Source organism: Triticum urartu, chromosome 3, assembly GCF_003073215.2.
Source record: "Triticum urartu cultivar G1812 chromosome 3, Tu2.1, whole genome shotgun sequence".
Lineage (NCBI taxonomy): Eukaryota > Viridiplantae > Streptophyta > Magnoliopsida > Poales > Poaceae > Triticum > Triticum urartu.
In genome coordinates this window covers 176,841,104-176,849,327 of record NC_053024.1, presented here as the reverse complement: position 1 = coordinate 176,849,327, position 8,224 = coordinate 176,841,104, and the positions used below count along the sequence as shown (strand labels likewise).

At 42.5% G+C, this 8,224-nt stretch overlaps 1 long non-coding RNA gene across 4 annotated transcripts; it reads left to right on the top strand.

Moving 5' to 3' along the window:
- The first annotated feature begins 2,612 nt into the window (after window positions 1-2,612).
- Window positions 2,613-6,618, top strand: LOC125543487. 4 transcript variants are annotated; one of them, XR_007298512.1, is made up of 6 exons: window positions 2,613-3,054; window positions 3,187-3,433; window positions 3,657-3,731; window positions 4,683-4,854; window positions 5,864-5,966; window positions 6,070-6,618. It is a non-coding gene; the product is annotated as an uncharacterized LOC125543487 (long non-coding RNA). The 4 variants fall into 4 exon arrangements; XR_007298513.1 differs by having other exon boundaries at window positions 2,614-3,054; window positions 3,301-3,433; XR_007298511.1 differs by having other exon boundaries at window positions 2,614-3,433; window positions 3,591-3,731.
- The last annotated feature ends 1,606 nt before the right edge of the window (window positions 6,619-8,224 follow it).

Below are 8,224 nucleotides of genomic sequence, written 5' to 3'. Positions count from 1 at the left end.
CGGACATGGTTTAGTTGATTTGGATCACGTAATCACTTAGAGGATTAGAGGGATGTCTATCTAAGTGGGAGTTCTTAAGTAATATGATTAATTGAACTTAAATTTATCATGAACTTAGTCCTGGTAGTATTTTGCAGCGCGAAGACACGCTGAGCACGGTGGTGCGCTCGGTTGCGGCTCTAGGTGGCGGTGGCCACGACGGCGACATGGCTGGGCGGCGGTGAGCTCTTGGGTCCGGCGGACAGCGGGGCTAGAGGAGGAGAATGACGGCGGGGAGAGAGGGGTTCGGTAGAGGAGCTCACGGCGGGGTCGTCGGTGATCTCAGCGTGGTCGGGGATGGCCTGGTGAGGACGAATCGGTCGACGACGGCCGTCGGTGCAGAGGGTGAAGATGGTGTCGACGACGGCGCTCCAGGGCGTCCGGCGTCATGTGGCTCGGCGGAGAGGACCGGGGCGTCACGGTGGAGCTCGGGGGCGCGTCGGAGAGGCTCGGAGATGGCTGTGGCCGCGGGGGAGCTCGACGGCGGCGACGGCTGCGTTCGGTCGCGCTCGTGGAGGGGCTAGGGGGCGAAGGAGAGAGCAGAGAGTGAGGGAGAGGAGCGAGGGGCCACGGGACGTCTCGTGGCATCACTAAAAGGTCCGGGGAGGAAGTAGGAGGTGGCCAGAGCAGCGTCGGCGCTCGCCACGCACCTGGTTGTCCTCCTGGCAAAGGAGGAAGATGACAAGGGGCGCTGGGGGGCTGGGTCGGCCACTTGGGCCGCCAGGTGGGCTGCACAGGTGAGTTGGCCCAGGTTAGTCTCTCTCTCTCTCTCTTTTTTATTTTCTGTTTTCTATTTTTTCTGTAACTTTAGGGCTTTACTAAAAATGCCAGGCCATTTTCAAAAATCATAAAACTAATCATGGCTACTGCTTAGAATATATCCAACAGTAAACATTTTAGTTTATTATTATTTGAGCATTTAAAATATTTTATAGAATTTAAATACCCAAATGCAAATACTATATGATTTAATTCAGTGACCCTCTGTTGTCCTAGAAAAGTGTGCATCATTTTTGTCATAGGTTCTAGACTAAGGCAAAGATAATGAACATTTTGGAAGGGCATTTTAGGTTCATTGAAAAAGTATTCTTAATAACCCTAATTGGTTTAAGTGGTGCTGGGGTTTTCTGTCATCCCCATTTCAAAATTAATAGGAATTGAAAATGATGCATGGATGCAATGCCACTAATTACAAGAAGATTTTTAGGGCTGTGACAGGAATTGAAACGTCTCTTGATGTGCTTGGTTCTTTTGTGAAATCTGGATTCCTTTGCCAAGGCAATTGCACCAGTATTGTCACAAAAGATTTTCATTGGACCCGATGCACTAGGTATGCCACCTAGATCGGATATGAACTCCTTTATCCAGACTCCTTCATTTGCTATTTCCGAAGCAGCTATGTACTCCGCTTCACACGTAGATCCCGCCACGACGCTTTGTTTAGAACTGCACCAACTGACAGCTCCACCGTTCAATGTAAACACGTATCCGGTTTGCGATTTAGAATCGTCTGGATCAGTGTCTAAGCTTGCATCAACGTAACCATTTATGATGAGCTCTGTGTCACCTCCATATACGAGAAACATATCCTTAGTCCTTTTCAGGTACTTCAGGATGTTCTTGACCGCTGTCTAGTGATCCACTCCTGGATTACTTTGGTACCTCACTGCTAGACTTATAGCAAGGCACACATCAGGTCTGGTACACAACATTGCATACATGATAGAGCCTATGGCTGAAGCATAGGAAACATCTTTCATCTTTTATCTATCTTCTGTAGTGGTCGGACATTGAGTCTTACTCAACTTCACACCTTGTAACACAGGCAAGAACCCTTTTTTTGCTTGATCCATTTTGAACTTCTTCAAAACTTTGTCAAGGTATGTGCTTTGTGAAAGTCCAATTAAGCGTCTTGATCTATCTCTATAGATCTTGATGCCCAATATATAAGCAGCTTCGCCGAGGTCTTTCATTGAAAAACTCTTATTCAAGTATCCCTTTATGCTATTCAGAAATTCTATATCATTTCCAATCAACAATATGTCATCCACATATAATATTAGAAATGCTACAGAGCTCCTACTCACTTTCTTGTAAATACAGACTTCTCCAAAAGTCTGTATAAAACCAAATGCTTTGATCACACTATCAAAGCGCTTATTCCAACTCCAGAGGCTCTCACCAGTCCATAAATGAATCGCTGGAGCTTGCACACTTTGTTAGCTCCTTTTGGATCGACAAAACCTTCCGGTTACATTATATACAACTCTTCTTCCAGAAATCCATTCAGGAATGCAGTTTTGACATCCATTTGCCAAATTTCATTTAAACCTATAAGGACCGTAGCCAACCTGCCTCCAGAATGCTTCCTCGATTGGGCGGTTTGTGGCTGTCAGATCGCGGTAAAAATCCCACCTCTTCTTCCCTCAGCCATTGGATATTCACTTCATGTTTCACCTTGTTATTTCTTTCACATGTGCATGACCGGTGGGCCGCTTCGTCGCTGGGTCGCCCTGTGTTGACTGGGTTCGTCGGTGTGAAGGTATGATTGGTTGTGCCTGCTGGAAAGCCCATTGCCCCATTGGCCCCCCAATCCCCCAAAAGCCGCACGCCCCTCCCTCCCTCCTCACTCGTCTCAGGCTCTCAGCCGCCGCCCCATGAACCCTAGCCGCGCCCCTCCTGCATCTCTCCTCTTACCCCCTCCCTGGCCTGCCCCGAGCTCCTCCTCCTCCGTCCTCACATGCTCCACCACGAGCACGCCGGCGGCGAAGCGCACCGCGAGGACCCGGGGCAACTCAGCTTGTACAGAGCCACTCCGTACAGGAGGAACCCCGTGACCAGCGCAGCCAACAACGGTGACGCGTACGGCACGAGGAGGTGCGCAAGATCGGCACCGACGAGGGGGTGCTCCAGGAGAAGGTGCACGGCTCCGCCTAGGACCATGTGTGTGGTGGCGGGGATATGCGACCACTGGCATATTTTGGGGAGCGGCACGAACATCAAGCAATGGCTTAGGTGAGATTCCCCTCCGCTCCTCTCTCTCTCTCTCTCTCTCTCTCAGTGTCTACTGACCATCACATAATAATCTCCTCCAGATCTTGATATTTATGCTTCTCCATATGTCATTGATGTTCTTCCGATTTGTAGGCATGTCAAGATCAAGGATATTAAATTTGTTTCTTCTACCGATGAAATATTTCAGATACTTTTTTATCTTGTATTGCAATCCTCTGTCTTGATGTTTATTTTTTGGAAATCTAGCTAGCGTTATGCTCCCCTTGAAGTTTTCTATCTGTAGATGAAGTTCTGAGCTAAGACATATGGTGTTAATTGTCTCAAAGATGGAATGATTTGCTCCATGGAAACTATCTCATTAGCTGCATTCCAATTACAGGTAAAGTAGGATTGTTATCTCTTTGATTTTCTATTCAAACTTCATGATTGGAGTACTTTGGATATTAGCTTAGTTGTTGTATGGAACTTTTAATTAGAGGGGCCCAGGCTGAGACTTAATTCTTAATTATTTTCTGTTTGAAAAAAAATGGGTGCAGTTATGAATTGTAAAATGTGGAGTGCAGACAATATTACATGATTTGGTGCTGATTTTCCTCTTCCAGTTCATGTTCATGGCCTTGTTGTGGTTGCACCGTGGTCCGTGGGGAACAGGATCGAATACCTTTGCTACAACCAAGGTCTGGACACTTCATGTTCTGTTTTGCCGATCCTGTGTATGTTCTGTTTTGCCAAGTGAAACGTGTACACTTCATGTCATATAGCGTAATAACTTGATATCCTGTTTGAACTAGACAAATAATTTTGACAAGATTTTATCCTGGTGAAACATGTTGTCATAGTGTCAACATAATAATAGAAAAACGTTTTCAAAATTCGACATTATAGAATATAAAACTAGACAAAGTTATCTCCTTGAAATTATCACATTTCCCTATCCTCAGCTCCTTGCCATGGTGGCTGCTGTAGGTTCTAATCTCATGTTGAACCCACTGTTCTCAACTTTTCTTCTCCTTTTTCTTAAAAACTTAAACAATGGTACTCTTTGTTGTAATTTAAAAAGGTTGGAAAGGTTGAAAATTTCTATTTTGAGGAATGGTGACACCAATTTCTGAGTGGTACTATTTGTTGTATGCATATAATTAAATATCGTATTATATTTTTGTTTTTCTTGGAACTATTGACATGTAGTGGAGGCTGCATTTGATTTGCTGGTGTGTTAAGCACATAAATAATTGCTTTTGCCTTTTTCACAAACCAAGCTTAGGCACAAAACTAACTTTAGTGTATCCCTCAATGCACATGGGTCACTCTCTATCCTTTTTAGCATAGATAAGTATGGCAACAATACTTCAGGTTGCGGCTCCGCTGCAGATATGCCCATTGCCATTGAGCCTTTCTATCTATATGTTTCTACAGAGTATTTCGTTTTTGTACTATACGCTTGACAAAATGATTTCCTTATAAGCTACGATAAGGTGTTTGTAGTTGGTATTTGTACTACAAGCTCAATTTTTTTGTTCATCTCATCTCTGGTTATTTTTTTTCGTTTTTTTGTATTTATGTAGCATATTATCATTAGCATATAAAACCTCTTATGTTTCTTGTTTCCAATAATTATTCTTTGGCAGGGAAGACTATTAAAACACGAAGATTATGAAGAAAGGATTCAGAGCTTTTTGCCGAACCCAGATTGCCACACACATGATGCAAAATTAACAACCAGGACTTTGAAATATGGATGACGATGTTTATTATGTGCTAGAAATCAAATATGAAAAGGAGAAGATAATGCTTGCGAAGGTGTGTATACTGAACAAGCACCTTGACTGTTGTTCCTTGATGTGCTCTCATGCAGCTGTGTCCATATATACTGGTTGTTATACTTGTTGTCCTGTGAGTTGCAGGAGAGGGGAGAGACATATGGGTTGGGATTCTGGGTAAACTTTACTTAATTTGTTGCAGAAAATGCTCGATAGATCTCATGTATGGATGCGGTTGTGGCAGTAGTTCTTGGGTGCAGTCTCTATCTTGATAAAGCGATCGATCAGTGCGCATTAGAGGCTGAAGAAGAGAAAACATTTGGGGTTTCTATGGCGTTGAACATTCAGTGTTTATGTACTGTGTACATGCATGGCCGGTTCAGTAACTAGATGGCCTTTTCTACTGTAGTGGTTCTGCTACTTTTCACATGCTGGCTTCTTTGAAAAGCACCAACAGTGTGTGCCACATGTAATCAGTCAATGTTACAAAGAACAGAACCAGAAGTGTGGGGATTGATGTATTAATGGTCAGTCAGGGAATTCAGTCTTGATGAGCTTAACTAATAACAAATGTTAGTTGAGCCTGAGGTCATTTTCAAAGTAACAGAAGTATTTTACTTTCCTTTTCATATAAGTGGTCAACAGAACTTATATGTTTTATTAGATTATCAGTGGGCGTTGCTGAAGCTGGAGTCATGATGGCGTTAGTAACCTTGGTGATGCTTCTTATACGGCAAACCAACTTGTTTTTTATTATCCTATGGGTTATTTATCCAGTTGTTGCATATAGGAGTATTGGGGAGCTAATAATATTTGAAACTGAGCTAGCCTACTATTTCAATTTGAGTTCAAAAATTACAAATCTCAGTGTTTGTTTTCAGTCATCAATCTTCTTCCCTTCTTTTTTGCGTCACTTTTGATAGCTTCTTTCATTCTGTACATATTAGTTGCCGCCTCAAGCCTCGGCTCCTTTTCTAGACTAGGCCTCAATTTACTGGAAAATGCAGTCTTCATTTACTGAGTTATATTTTTGTCTTGCTTTCTTCCAGGTCCCTCATACAGTGGTTCAGAAAAAAAAACTATCCAATGGAGATGATGCATGAGGAGCAGCAATTTCATGATCCATGAAGCCCTATGTTCTTTTTCTCACTGGTGAGTTTTCTCTTTTTATGGTTGGATGCCAAGTAGCCAAGCCGACTTTTTTTTGTAGATTAGTTGCTTAGTTTCATATGTTGAACTGCATTGTCAAGTGCAGTGTGTAGGCTCTTTCTAGATTGCTCAGCAGGCAATCAATGCGGCACATGTGGAGGCTGTGAGAGCTGTGAAATGCATCGGTCTTGTCATACTTACGAGCAGGTGCACGGGCCACATTACTCTTCATGCCACTCTGAGAAGCCGAGATGTTGACTGCTGCTTGAGATTGATTTCCATGTTGAAGGGAAGGGAGTCATGTTTGAGTTCCTGCTTGAGATTGATTTCCACGTTGAAGGGGAGGGAGTCCTGTTTGAGTTCCTGTATCAAAGGATAAATAAGAAGGGGCATGCTGTCGTGGTTGTTGCTGAAGGCATTGGTCAGGATTACCAGAAGCGAGAGTAGGATGTGCATGTCAACATGCTGTTCCTTGACGTTGGCCTTCTATAAAGTTCACATGCAACTCCCCTCCATGGTTAAAAAACCCAATTTAAATGTTTGGTTTCTTTGATGGATACTCATTTCTCTTACCGTTGTTGTATCAAAACAATTGTATTTTTGTTGTTGGCCGCTTGGGCTCATTTTCAAGGAGAATGAGATGTGGGATAAACTACTCTGAAATGTTTGGTTCCCTTCAAATAAGTTATTAGCTAACTAATTTTCACGGTTGTTGCACATGATACAATTGTATTATGTTGTTGCCATCTTGCCTTTTATGTGAGCTTAAACACACAATCAATTAAACTTTTACTAAGTTTTCCTGCATGTATTTTCTCAAACACAGTTACTGAAAAAATGCAAATATTTTTAACAAGTGCATGGTTTCAAATGGGACATAGTGTCATTTAGCGCAATGGGTCATGTTATACAATTTTTTTTCCAAACTCGGATTTTGTAGTGTGATACATATTCTCAAAATAGCATGGTTTAACACATGGGCTCTCTACTACGAGTATCGAATATGTCCTTGCAAAATGAAATTATTTTCATTGACAACATGGTTTTAGCGGGTCTCTGCGCCATTTGGCGCAACGGGTCAACTAGTAATCATAAAATGCGGCAATTGCTAACATGATTCGGACAGACTTAAGCATTGCTACGGATGAGAAGGTCTCATCGTAGTCAATCCCTTGAACTTGTTGAAAACCTTTTGCAACAAATCGAGCTTTATAAACAGTAATATTACCGTCAGCGTCAGTCTTCTTATTGAAGATCCATTTATTCTCAATGACTTGCCGATCATCGGGCAAGTCAACCAAAGTCCACACTTTGTTCTCATGCATGGATCCCATCTCAGATTTCATGGTCTCAAGCCATTTTGCGGAATCTGGGCTCACCATCGCTTCTTCATAGTTCGTAGGTTCGTCATAATCTAGCAACATAACTTCCAGAACAGGATTACCGTACCACTCTGGTGCGGATCTTACTCTGGTTGACCTACGAGGTTCAGTAACAACTTGATCTGAAGTTTCATGATCATCATCATTAACTTCCTCGCTAATTGGTGTAGGTGTCACAGAAACTGGTTTCTGTGATGTACTACTTTCCAATAAGGGAGCAGGTACAGTTACCTCATCAAGTTCTACTTTCCTCCCACTCACTTCTTTCGAGAGAAACTCCTTCTCTAGAAAGATTCCAAATTTAGCAACAAAAGTCTTGCCTTCGGATCTGTGATAGAAGGTGTACCCAACAGTCTCTTTTGGGTATCCTATGAAGACACATTTTTCCGACTTGGGTTCGAGCTTATCAGGTTGAAGCTTTTTCACATAAGCATCGTAGCCCCAAACTGTAAGAAACGACAACTTTGGTTTCTTGCCAAACCACAGTTCATAAGGCGTCGTCTCAACGGATTTCGATGGTGTCCTATTTAACGTGAATGCAGCCGTCTCTAAAGCATATCCCCAAAACGATAGCGGTAAATCAGTAAGAGACATCATAGATCGCACCATATCTAGTAAAGTACGATTACGACGTTCAGACACACCATTTCGCTGTGGTGTTCCGGGTGGCCTGAGTTGCGAAACTATTCCGCATTGTTTCAAATGAAGACCAAACTCGTAACTCAAATATTCTCCTCCACGATTAGATCGTAGAATCGTAGAAATTTTATTTTGTTGTTACGATGATTTTCAACCTCACTCTAAAATTCTTTGAACTTTTCAAATGTTTCAGACTTATATTTCATTAAGTAGATATACCCATATCTGCTCAAATCATCT